Source organism: Thalia democratica, chromosome 1, assembly GCF_965202585.1.
Source record: "Thalia democratica chromosome 1, ktThaDemo2.hap1.1, whole genome shotgun sequence".
Classification (NCBI taxonomy): Eukaryota; Metazoa; Chordata; class Thaliacea; order Salpida; family Salpidae; genus Thalia; species Thalia democratica.
In genome coordinates, this window is record NC_139165.1 from 53,268,349 (window position 1) to 53,280,874 (window position 12,526).

Consider the following 12,526-nt stretch of genomic DNA (forward strand, 5'->3'; position numbering starts at 1 on the left):
AGCTGAGCAAATTTCAGAAAGGTTGCTAAAAACTGTAGAAAAGGATAGATTTTTAATGAAATAGTCTTTTTTGCCTTTTTACTTTGGTACTTCCATGAGGAACCTATTGAGCTTTCTGACTTAGTAACCTCATATCTCAAAAACTAATTTGAACTTTAGAAAATGGTAAAAAGCAACTGCTAGTTTAGTTAAAGATCTTTAAAATAAGATCAACTTGTAAAAAAGTGCCTTACCCCCTGTGTCCTTAACTAAACTTTTGAAAAATATTGTCTTTGAAGATTTAAATTTTTAAGTTTGAAACAATTAAGAGTAAAAAAATATGTGGATAATTTAAGGTAAAATTTTATGTCTCTGTTTCTTATTAACATAGAGTCAAATCATTATAAATATTAAATATATATTTCAAAGAAAAAATACTTATATTATTTTTAGGTAGCTTAGAGCAGTGGTCATCAAGGTTTACACATAATTTATTTTTGAGTGCACAAAACTTTTGGGGTAAACAAAACTTATTTTGGGGTGCATGAGTTTTTCAGGTTGCACTGAAAAAAAAATTTAGCTTTTAGATAGTTTATTAATTTTTAAAGTTGAAATTTTACACCAAAGTTATTTACAGCCTAAACTTAATAATAACTTATATTTAGTTTTCATTTTTTAGCTATTTTGTTAAAAACAACCACTTTTGTACCTTCTAACACTTTCAATGTAAATAAATCAATAATGTAAGACCCATTCTCCTGGAAGAGCCTTCCAAAGAATAGTTTATAAGACTCACATATGGAAAAGGTTAGTATACAATTTTATTTAGCTTTATCAAATCTTCTAGTTTAAGCTTTTTGCTACAATTAAAACTACTAAGTTTTATTATGATGATATATATAATAAAGTAATAAGTAATTATTCTAATATATTTACACAAAATAATTTATCAATATTTTATGTAACTACTATTTTGACATACAGAATCATTTTAATAAAATCAATTCAAAAAACTATACCTCTAATAAGTTAAAAACTAAGAAGTTAATAATACTAATATAATGTTCTTATAATAACTCAGTCTATTCTTAAATTTTATAGGGCTGCCACACCATGGTGGCTAAGAAAACTGAAATCCTTAAAAATTATTGAAATTGACTTTTTAGGCTAAAAAACCTTGAATATCCTGGAAATTGAGTCATTTTATATATTAAGAATAACTGAAAGTTTAAAAATTTCAGTATAACTTGGCCAAAGTGATTTTTATTAAAACTCAGGGAAGTTTTATTTAGATTCATTTAAATCTTAATTGAGATTTAGCTGTTCAAGTTTCAATACTTAAATAGTATATAACCAATAATTTTGAAGAATTTTAATTTTTAGAAATGTCTATTTAATTTGTTTCTAAATTTGTTTAATATTTTATAACTTTTAAAACTCTGACACAGGACTGTTCTTTCAGGATAATTTTTTTAACCAAAGAATGGTGACCCTTATTTTACAAAATCTTAGCTTAAGTTCAGGGTTGCCTCTCAATCAGGATACTCCAAATAATTAGAAAATTTGAAAAATCTTAGGATGACTTAGTACAACTATGGAAATTTGATTATGTTTTTTTAATTCAGGATAGTTTTTTTTTAATTGTGGGAGTTTTCTATGAATAATTAAGCTAGGTTTTAACAACTAAGTGCAGAAATTGCTGCAGTATCCTTATAAAAAAAATTATAGTTATTTACGTGTTCCTACTACTAGCGGCATAATTTAGGGGTACACAGAAATTATTTTTGGCAGTTTAGTGTGCACAGAATTTTATCAGCTTGACAACCACTGGTTTAGAATCATATCTAAAAAAATTAAGTTAACTTTTAATAATCAGAAAAAAATAATTTTATGAACACAGTTGGTTATAGAGTTTTAAAATATTGAAACTGGATAAACTAATACTTATTCAAGACCTAAAAAAACTGGCCAGATATTCTATACACATCTTAAATACACCTTTAATCCTTAAAAAATTTTACTTTTCAAAACTAATAAAAATCAAGTTATTCAACAAAATTTGTTATAAAATAAGAAAAATATTGCAACTAAACCAACTAACTCTCATTCAAAATTTATAAAACAGCTCTACTGAGGTTTTTTTTTTAACCTTAAAAATTTCATGAGTTTTTTATAAAAAAACCAGGCAATCTGAGTCTTAAAAAACCCAAAAATCCTGAGTTATCCAAGTGTGTGGCAACCCTGCACTTTGATAAATACAGGAAATACTCTTTAATGTAACAAAGAATACAAAAAAAAAATCAAGCCAGTTACAAATATACTACAACTAGTTGTAAGCATGAACATCAATATTAGAGTTAAAATACAAAACCAAAAAATAGGTTAACTTTCTTAATATGGTTCTAATTTTTTGGTCAAGTTTTTAAATGTGATGTTTTGCTGATTCCTAAAGGACTAATAATATACTAGACAAACTTATATAAACTGTTTTATTAACGTAGAAGATACATATTTAATAATAATAAACAATAAAAGAAAAGTCTGAAAATATTTCATCAAATACATTTTATAAAAATAGTACTTTAACTGTAGTAACTTCCTTCAAAAATTGAAAAATTAACCAACAATGTGGTTTTTTAAATCTTGCACTCGTATAAATTTTAGATTCATTACTGAGGTTAAAAATAAATTTAAGAAAAAACTTCAAAGATTACTGCATTTTTCAAATAACCTTGAAAATCATATTAGTCTTAGTGTTTCTAAAATTTTAAACTTGTCTGGGCATGAGACAGCCCTTCAATAAATACGGACGGTAATGCTTTGGTTTCTGGGTTAATGCGCAGCAGCAGAAGTTGTGTCACAGGAACTTTTAATAGATGGGACTGTATAGAACTCCCTAAATATAAAAATATATAAAAAGAGTAGGGCTTCCCACACTCATTTTTATAATTTCCCCTGTGGCAAAAATACTAAAAATAATAATTGTCCCTCTATTCAGGGTTGCCAAATAGTTAGCAAATTTTCTCCAGGTTTTTAAAAGTACACATTTTTGGGTATATTTATAGTTTTAAGTAAGTTTAATGTAAAAAACTGTGTTAAACAGTATAAAAACACTAAAAAGATATCTTAAAGCTTCTTTAAATGTATTTTATAATAAAAAAAATGTTGATGATGACAAAAAAAAATTATCTATATGGTAGATTTTTTACGTCAAATCAAAATTTTTCTACTAAACATGTAAAATTCGGAGTTTGACAATTTAGGCTAAAATACCTGGAATTTGAGAAAACTAGAATTTTAAACAAATATTACATGTATAGTAGAAAAATTTGTTTAAAATTCTAGTTTTCTCAAATTCCAGGTATTTTAGCCTAAATTGTCAAATTCCAGGTTTCCAAGTTTTTTGGAAACCCTGTCTATTATAAACATCAGAATATCAAGTGTAACTTATTTATGTGGTTTAATATACAACCAATACAGATGGAGACTTAATCAAATTATAGCATAGTTCTCTGACTTAAACATAGATTATACAAAAACTTTTATTATGGTCTTCAAAGACTGTTCTTCCAGGGTATCATTAAACATAAAATACATGTTGATCTATTTTAAAAAATTATTTTCATATTTTAATTAAAGTTGTCTAAAAAAGTCTCAACACACATGTCTAAAAATATACTTAAAAATTAATTCAACTTTTAGCATGTTTTTTAGTAAGCTTTTAATTAACAAAAAATGATCTCTTTTTCCTTCATGTTGTTTTAATTTTGACTATTTTTTGTTTTAGTATATTTTAGCTTACAAGGCAACTTGTGTTGCAAAAACTATAGAAGTATGTTGGAAAATCATGTCAACATATAATAAAGTTTATAAATTTTTACAACTAGGATTTGAACCCTTAGCTTAATCAAGTGTGATGATGCTTTTTTTTAGACAATTTCCAATTAAATTTTTTGAATAAGTTTTATTTTAATTTTTAAAACAATATAGTTTTCAAAGAAAAATAAGTCTTTGAAGGTCATTATTTAAATTTTTATTTATTTCATGGACCTGGGTCATAAATTGATGAAATTTTTATCTGTATCAAATACTAATTGGTGTACATAAGCTAGTTGTTGCTACTTTACTAGTTGTCCTCATTTTTTTACTCTTTATTATTAACTCCAGAATATCTAGTTTAAATTTCAAATCTCCCATATATTGCCCTTTAGTCAGTTTTTACTCTACAGTAAAAACCCCATAATATCTAACTTAAGTTATTTCATTACTTGCAAGTGGTTGCTCTTGTAGAAAGGGTAAAAAGAAAAATGTGAACATACTTGATTGTAAAAATCTAAATCTAAAGAAGGAGACAGCATGGTTGCCACTCATCAAGCTAAGAAAATTTTCCTGATTTTTCCTGACTTTTTACCAAAATTTTCCTGACTTTTCTAAATCAAGCTCTTAAATTAAACTTATTCTAAAATACATAATCTAACACCTTAAACTATATAAAGCTTCCAATCTAACTTTAATACAGGTTATAAACAATAGTTTTTTGCTGAATTCTATCATCAAACTTCCAGTACACCACTTCAATGTATGATTGATGTTTGTAATAAACAGCCCTGTCAGCAAAATACTTGTATTACTACCTTATATACACAGCTTGTCTGAAAAAAGAAACATTTTTTTAGCAAATCCTAGCATAAATGTATCTAGATAAACAAACGACATATAAGGAACATTTTGCAGTTTATTAAAAGATATTTTACTAATTTATACCAGCTGAAGGCATTGGAAATAAAATTAAATATTTTTGTAAATTTCTAGGAAAATTTTGGAATTTTTTTCTGACTTTAAAGGACTTTTAATTAACTTTTACCACTTGAAGGCTTTGGATAACAAGGAATTTTGTAAATTTAAACTGACAAAATCTGACTTTTTTTTTTATCAAATTTCCTGACTTTTCCTGACTTTTTTTCAAAACCCCCCATTTTTTCCTGACTTTTCCTGATTTCCTGACTTTTCCTGACCGAGTGGCAACCCTGAGACAGTGTGTTTGATATTAGCAGAAATAGGTTTTAAAAGTGCATACCAACTTCTTTCTTATATAATTTTGCTAAAAATTGTTTACAAAACATATGGTGTGAGGATCAATGACCTAAGGATCATTCTCAACACCAATCCATTGACCATAGTGGTGAGCCTTCACATTATTTTTTTTCTTATAACTTAGCACTTAACTTATAACAGGTTCTAAAAATCTTACCTGAGTGACCAAAAACTTCTATGAGTTTTTCTGAGTTATTTCGAATCCTTAATTTTTTTTTAGTAAAAATTACCATGTTAATTCTAAGAATATTGAAGAACTTGCCGCAAGGCTAAAAACTTTCTAAATAAGCACTTAAAAATAGATAAAATTAACTTTTTCAAACAAAATATTGAAACTGGATTAATTAAATCTCATTCTAGATCTAGAAAAAAAATCCCCTGAGATTTTTTAAAAGATCTTAAAATTTCTTTGAAATTTTTAGAATAAACTAAAACTGCCCTAAGTTAAAATAAGAGAATCAAAATTCCCTGAGATTTTCTACAACTTGAAAATTCATTGAGTTTCCCTGAATTCCCTTAGTATGGGGCAACCATGTTATAAAAATAATCATAAAATTAAATAAAACTATAAAAATTAAAACAAGATGCTCTCAATATAATTTCATAAATAAATATTGCCTTGGAGAATTGTAAGATAGTTTTGTAACATAATTTTTGCACATTTCTACCATAAATTCCTCAAAGCTTTATTTATTGTTAACCATTTGCTAAAACAATAAGTATAACATCACTCTCCTGACATAAACCAAATAGATGAGGTGGATAATATGATTTGAAAGACATACCAATTTTTCTTAAACTTGTGTGAAAGTAGTGATCATCATTCATGCTGGATTTTTTTTCAGCTTCAATAAAAGCCAGTTTGGAAATTTAAGGAAGAGTTAATACCTAAATTGGCATTAAATGTTTATGCCATTTTTAGTTTTAGCTGCATAACACTAAAACAAAAGTAAATTGATCCTTATATTTAACTAGTTATTAAATTTTAGTGTTCAACACTAAAAATATTTTAAGTCTCAAATCTTCTCCTTTACAACAATAAACGTTTTCTTTGCAAAAGCAATTTTTTTTTTATTAAAGCAATAATAACATGCCAAAAAACTGCTTTCCACCATGTATAATTTTACCTACCCCTCTAATATTTAACTTAGTAAACGTTATCATTTTAAGAAACATAACATGTTAAAAAATCGTCTTTATCAACAAATTAGCCTGAGAGAATTTTATCTTTACGATTATCAATATTTAAAAGGCAAATATAATTCTAAATAATCGTGTAGTAAAAGTTTTTTTTTTTTATAAAAAGCTACAAAGTATGTTTATATCATAAATTGTTTTATACACTTACTTTTATACGCAAAATCAGCCTTTGTTTTACGTATTTATTGAATGCAAGCAAGATTAAACTGACTCTGATAACATTCTACTTCTACTATCTTTAAAACTGCTTATTTCAAAAAAAAGTTATTATATACTAAAATAGTTTGCGAGACTAAATTAGTAAGTAGAGCAATAATAAAGAAGAAATTATATCGACACGTATAAAAAAATATTTTTATATAAAAATTTATGTCGATAACTTACAAGTCACCTCTCGCGAATCGACGCACTCTAATTCAGTTACGCATTTTAGAACTCTCAAAAATTATTAAAAAAAACAATAACTGTAAAAACTCCAGCATTATATAGTTGTTGTATGTATTGAGCTAACTAACAGTATTTTTTTAAACATTTTGAAATTTAATCTTATAAATTTAGGTAAAGATAGATTTTTTATAAATTAAAAAAATTTCACTTTTAGTTTGTGCCTTCCATCAGGGACCAATTGAACTATATATCTTTGCTCTTTTGTAATTTACGTGTATTTTACCCTTTATTCCTATAAATAAAACAAAGTACACACAACAGTTATGGTATAAAGTTTCATTTCAGCTCAATGAATCTCTTATTTTTAGCTAATTTGTTCTTTGCCCACCTAAATTAAAGTTGTGTTGCATAATATTAGAGAAAGATTTTTCTCTATTACCATTCAAGGCAAGTTTGATCTTAGATGGGCACGGAACAAAGAAGAAAAGAAATACTTTATATAGGCATAAACTTATTTTATTAAAAAGCTTTTCACATATATTTAAAATTTGAATAAAAACAATTTTTGTGTACAAAAAAAAAAAAAGGGAAAGTAACCATACTGTATTTAATCAAATACATTATAAGAAAACAGTCAATTATTAGGTAAATTTGCTACCTCTCGTTTAATTACATTCGCTCGTTTAGTTACGCACTTTTGCTAAGTACACAAGATGCGTAGATTCGCGAGAGGTGATTATAAAACATTTTAAAACGCAATAACTACTAAATTTAAATCCTAGTACATAAAATAAACTTGTTATGTTGCTACTTTGTAGTGAAATTTTTTAAAAAAGATTATAGCTGCAGTTTTTAGTTTGCAAACAGTAAGTAAAGTGATAAACGTAAAGTAGAATCATTAGTTTTTAAGTTTTTTATATTTGTAACTCTAAAATAGACTAAGTTTATTTTAAGGTTTTGTTTAATTTGCGTGTCTTTTTAGAAATCAGGTCAAAATGTATCAAAAATATTAAAATCAAAAAGTTTTTTTCAGGAACTGTTATAGAATATTTTCCTCGCAAAAACTTAGATAAAATTTTTTTTAATAACTTGTTAGAATAATTAACTTACATTTAGTAATATAAAATTAATTAGTTTGACTAAAGTTATAAGTATCTTACTTTTTGTCAAGACTTGTTATTAGTAAAATCGAAAAAAAATCTTTAGTTTTTTTTCTTTTAAAATCTGGCTGGATCCGGATAATTTTCCAATCAAGATCCGGGCTAATCCGGATCCAGATAGATAAAGTTTTTCGAAATTGTTAATGCTTAGTACATTACTTAACTTTTTGTATCACCTATAATAAATCTGGGCAACCTTTAAATCAAAATTCAAATATATCAGGAAAGCCTTTTGCAGACCGAAAATTATATAATTTAAATCTTGGTACGCATAAATCTAAAAGGTTATACTAACTGTAGTAAAAAAAGTTATACGATCAAGTAAAAAAAAAAACTATAATGTTTAAGTCAAATAGAGTGACTATAGAAATGAAATCAAAAACACAGGAACAATAGCAAAAAATCAAAAAAATTTTAGAAAGTGAATTTGGTTTTAAACCGCATTCCTGCAAGCTAATCAAAAGTAACACAAACCAAAAATATATTGATTTGAATAAAAAATAGTCCAATAAAAACAGCAACCTAGAAGAATTATTAAAATAAACAATATACGAATCAGAAGTTGTTTACACGAGCGTCACTTTAGCACGAGGGGACACTTTTGCACAGATTGAAAAAAAAAATTTTTAATAACTTTAATTTTTTTTCTCGCTTTCACTATTACCCCTAACCCTTACCCTCGGTAGGTAAATTTTTAATTTTTTTGTTTTTCATAGATAATTTTTTATAACTTCTTTAAATTCTCCTGTATTTTTATGATAATAATTTTTATTAGGTATATATATATTTCTATCACAATTACCCCTAACCCTTACCCTCGGTCGGTAAGTTTTTATTTTATTTTTTGTTTTTTTAATTAGTTTTTACTTTTATTAACTTTTAAAAAAATTTAATTTTTACTATCACTGTTACAACTAACTCTGACCTTCGGTCGGTAACTTTTTTTTTGTTTATTTTTTTTTAATCAATCTATATATACTTTTTTTCTTGTTATTTTTTACAACTTATTTTATTTTATATCCTTTTTATTTTTACTTTTGTGGAAAAGTATATCGAAAATAAAATTAATAAAACTAGTATAACTAGCAATAATATTTTTCTTTAATTTAATAGTTTTATTAATTTTTTTGTCAAAAAAACTAGCCTACACTTACTGTACAAACAAATATTTGATAAATAGATAAAAGTAGATTTTAAAAATATGGTAATAAAATATATTTATAACTAAAAAGAAACTTAATGTATCTTTATCCTAAAAACATATTTTTACCGAAGATCAATGCATGGGTAGGCAAACCTCAGCGAGCGACGTATCTTCAGATTGAAGAAATTTCGTGCTGACCACTCGTGCAAAACAGTTTGTGCGAAATTTTTTTCTATACGATCTACAACTTACTTTTATTTGTGAAAAAACAGTTGTGTTTATTAAAAGTTTGTTTCAAATATCTCTGCTCTAAAAATTGTCTATTACTTTGTATGAGTTCTAAAATTATTCAGGTCCGCTAAATACTTTTTACAATCAATTCTGGCCCGTAAAAGACTTTTAATTTAGTAATCCGGCACGTTACTTATAAAACACTTCTAACCCCTGCAAAAAGCTTACAAAGAGTGTAACGTTTAACATATAAAAGTTTTTTATGATTATCGCTTAGCTCATTATAGTTAATTTTTACTTGTAGTGTAGGTCTCAATTACTGAGAATTACTGAGAAGTGTCTCAATTATTGTACGTAATATTTTGTACACTAAAACATTATTACTTTTTTTTTCAATTACAGTTTACTATTTTATTTTACTTGAAAAGGTAGCAATTTTTTTGTCACCGAAACCTGGTTGTAAATAAAATACTTAGTTTGCACATCTTTATTTAAAATTATTTTATAAACAAATGTACATATAGCAGTATTGTTAGATTTGTTTCACTTTTCTAATCTGCTGTTTAAATAAATCTGATTTTTGGTTAGAGCTTAAATAACTTAGATAATACAAAAAAAAACTTTAAAAAAAAAAGTTCAAAAACATCTGCTTTATTTTGGTTTTGTACTCAATAAAACAAAATAAAAACTCAAGTATATAATTTCCGATATGTTTTTTCTATTGTCTTCAGGAAAAATAAAATAGAAACTGCAAAAACTAGAATAGAATATGTATTAACATTTTATTCAACGATTGTTACCTTTGATGACACTGTTTCTCTTGAAAGGATCTTCAGAGCTTTTTAAGTAACAAAGTTCTATAGATCCTTTTAGGAGAAACAATGTTAGCTAAAGTAGCAATCGTTGAACAAAATTTTGATAACTAAGCTCTTATATATTTAGCACTCTAATTCATACATTTTTAAACTTATGTTATAGAATAGAACAAATCAACATATAACAACTATATTAAATAAAAATTAAAAACACTTAGAGTTTTAATAAACAAAGAAAATTTAATTCAATTTGACACAAAAGAAGTTTGAACTAAATAAAACAATATTATATTAATAAAATAGTCTACTTAATTTTTTTTAGAAAGCTTAGGTTTGTTTAAATATATTTTAATAGCTTCGAGTATATTTAAATAAAAGCTATTCAAACAATGTCTTTCAACACTAAACCTGGAAACTTTTAAATTATCACCAAAATTATGGTTGTTCTCTAAGTGTTCAGCTAATATTTTCATGGCATTTCTAGCTTTAAATACTTTTTCTTCAGTTTATTTTTATTTCTGACTGCTAACCTCTATTTCTTCTTTTTATTAACAACGTAAGATTGAATGTCTTTTGATACATGTTTTTTGATACGTGTTTTAAAATGTATAATTTTAATTCGACTCAAAGCTTTTTTAATTTATTTAAACAAACCTAAGCATTGTAAAAACAACTTTGACTATGGTGTTGCCTTATTTCGTTAAAGTCAATTTTTTGATAGTTTAAATAAAATTTTTTGTTGTATAAACTCATTGTTTTTAAATTGGTTAGTTTTTATAATTTTTGTGTAGTTTACATACTCTATTATATTCTTTTTATGCCGTTTCAATTGTTTCCCTTATAATTATATAAAAATATAATGTAATTGATTAAATTGAGTTGTTATTTTTTTGAGTACAGAAGAAAACTTAATAAAACTTTTACGTGGTTTGAAATAATGTCCTTAAAATGGTTTGTAAGTTTTGATGTAGTCTTAAATAAAATGATATGATTTTAAGAAGCGTTTTGCAGTAAGTCGTAGAAAAATAATACTAGACTAAAGGCGTTAAAGTTCAAAAACTTAGTTAACATAGTTTTAAAAATAAAGTACAAACTTACATAACTTTTTGTTTTAATACTATTCGCAAAAAAAAAATAAAAAAATCATTTGATAAACAACGTAAGTTGTACGAAGAAGTATAAAAACTCTATTTATAAAAAATACAAGCAGTTTTGAAATAAATTAGATTCGATTAGATTGAAAATAACGCATATCTACTTGAACAAATAAGAGATTTGTAATCCAAAGCGAATAGATTTTGCAATCGCTCTAATTAACTTTAAAAAAAGCGATTTTGTCCTATTTTTTTATAACTTGTTTAAATATAAATGTGTTAATTATCTACTTGTTTTAAAGCTGTGTCGTCTCATTAAAAAACTTTACGTTTATACTAAATGTTATCATTTTTTCCTAATCACTCCACATTCCTGAATATAAATGGATAAACAATTTGAATCTGTTATTAACGAAAACTAAAATAAGCTCAGTTTTATTTTTAAACTATAAAGGGATTTTTTTTTTTAATAACACTGTTATAATTCATAAAAAAAACTATTTTAATTTAATATTATCATTTAAGTTTTCTTATAGATGTTTTCTAAAACAAATAAATTATCAAATAAAAAACAAGTTCAAAAAGTCTTTAAAAGTTTTATGTATTAATTTTTATAAAAAAAAAAATGTTATATTTTGATTACTAGCTTAATCTTATTAATAAAAAAAATATTTCTTAGACTAAAACCTTTAGTTTATATAATCAGTTTTATTCAACAGTTTACATGGTCGAAGAAAAAAAAACCTTAGAAAAAACTTATAGTGAAATAAAAAAGCTAAACAGTCTATACTAAGTAAAAAGATTTTTATTATTTTATTAAAAAAATTGTTTACGTCTAATTAAAATACGGAGTTTTCAAGGCTATTGCTTTTTGCAATGTCTAAAATACTCATATATCGATCGTATTATGCAGATAATTTCATCTAGATATTTTTTAGCATTTTAGAAAACTTTTTAAAATTAGGCTTTCTACTAAATAAAAGCATCTAGCATTGACAAGTAGATACAGCTGTTAAAGTATGGCTTCATAAATTAAAGATATTATATTAATTTTAAGTATAGCTCTTTGTTCATCTTACAAAATTCTTTTTTTTTCAGTGAATTGTACTTAAAAGATTTTTTTATCAGGTGATAGTAAACATAAACATTTTTTCCTTTTTATCAGTTGAAAAAGTTAGTCGTTGTTAGAGTTAAGATTACTAAGTATTTACAAAATAAGATTTCTTTAAATTTTGTATCTTTTATAAAATCTTAGAAAATCTCATTTTTCTGTTTAGGTAAACTTAATTAAGGTAATCAAAAAATAAGTTCTAAAATATGTAACTTGTTTTCATAGTACTAAATAATTATAAGTTTAATTTAAAAACGATTAGAAGAGAACTTACTTTAACTGTTTCTAAATATTTTATCAGCTACAAATTT